We start from the raw sequence: 1360 nt of genomic DNA on the forward strand, positions 1-1360 counted from the left end.
GGAGCAAATCGAAAGTTACGAGTTTCAGTCCTTCCCTCCCAATCGTCGCACGTTTGCCAACCTTAACGAAGCGAATCGAGAGATAGAATACGACGTGGACGTCGGGGACGGATTCATTCACCCTCACAGAGCCGATTTGTATATCAAGTTTGATGTTGTGAAGAGAGACAACGGCGAAGCATTCCTTGCCAATGCAAATTTAAGACTTGTAGATAATTTTGTGCCGTACTTATTCTCGCAGGTGGAAGTTAGAAAGCATGGCACCGTCATCGATAGGGTTGACTACCCCGGGATTACCTCTACAGCTGTGGGAACACTGAAACTCTCCAAGACCGATGCAGCATACTACCAGGCAGGGGGATTCGAAGCAGGTACAAAAATCAAAACTCAAAGTCACACAGTACTGTTTCCCATGCGCCTGCTTCCTGGCTTCTTCTCCGACTACACAGAGATCATGTGGAAGGGTGGTTTGCGCGCCACTTTTCGCAGAAGCGCCAACGACAACAATGCGCTGATGCGTTACAGCACCTTGAGTGCAGACGGTTCAACACTTCCCAACACACTACCTGATCTTGCCAAGTGCATCATCCAGTCCATGGAGCTCAGCATGCCCGTAGTGGAATACGAAACTAACTACGCTCTTAAGTACAAAGCAGACATTTTGAAGAATCCCCAAGTACCCATTCAATTTTACGGTTACCAGTGCGTGCAGAAACCTGCTTCCGGCAACCATTTTGAATTTGACGTGACTACACAGTTTAACAGTATTCGGTACGATATGCCAGAGTTTGTGGTCGTGCTCTTTCAGACGGGGGAGGACAACAACCAAGAAAAAGATTCGAGCCAGTTCGACAATTGCAAGATCAAGAACATCTACCTCAAAAATGGCAGGAACGAGATATTCCCAAGTGAGAACTACAACCTGAACATTGCAAACAACGACTACCTGAAACTGTACGAGGCATACACAGCTTACAAGAGAGTAACCTCCGGCAACGTGGACGTGTACTACAACCCCAATGAGTTCATAGCTCGCAGACCCATGTTCGTCATTAACACATCGAAGAGAAAGCAGGTGGTTGTTAACGATCGCACCAACATCAAGATTGTCTGTGAGTTCCACGATGCTCTGCCTGCGAACACACTGTGCAGCTTCATCCTTATTGCAGAGAAAACTTTTGTGTATGATGTCAAGAATGAAAGAGTGACTGAACAGTTTTAAATACAAAAAAAAAAATAATTGGATAATTCTATAAAAATTACACTGACCTTAGGTCCAAAACATTCTTCACACATAAAAAAAAAATCACTATCCTATAGAAATTTATGGCAATACTGAGTAGTGCCAACTTCTATTTGT

This window comes from Lepisma saccharinum, unplaced genomic scaffold, assembly GCF_977018435.1.
Source record: "Lepisma saccharinum unplaced genomic scaffold, izLepSacc3.1 HAP1_SCAFFOLD_250, whole genome shotgun sequence".
NCBI lineage: Eukaryota > Metazoa > Arthropoda > Insecta > Zygentoma > Lepismatidae > Lepisma > Lepisma saccharinum.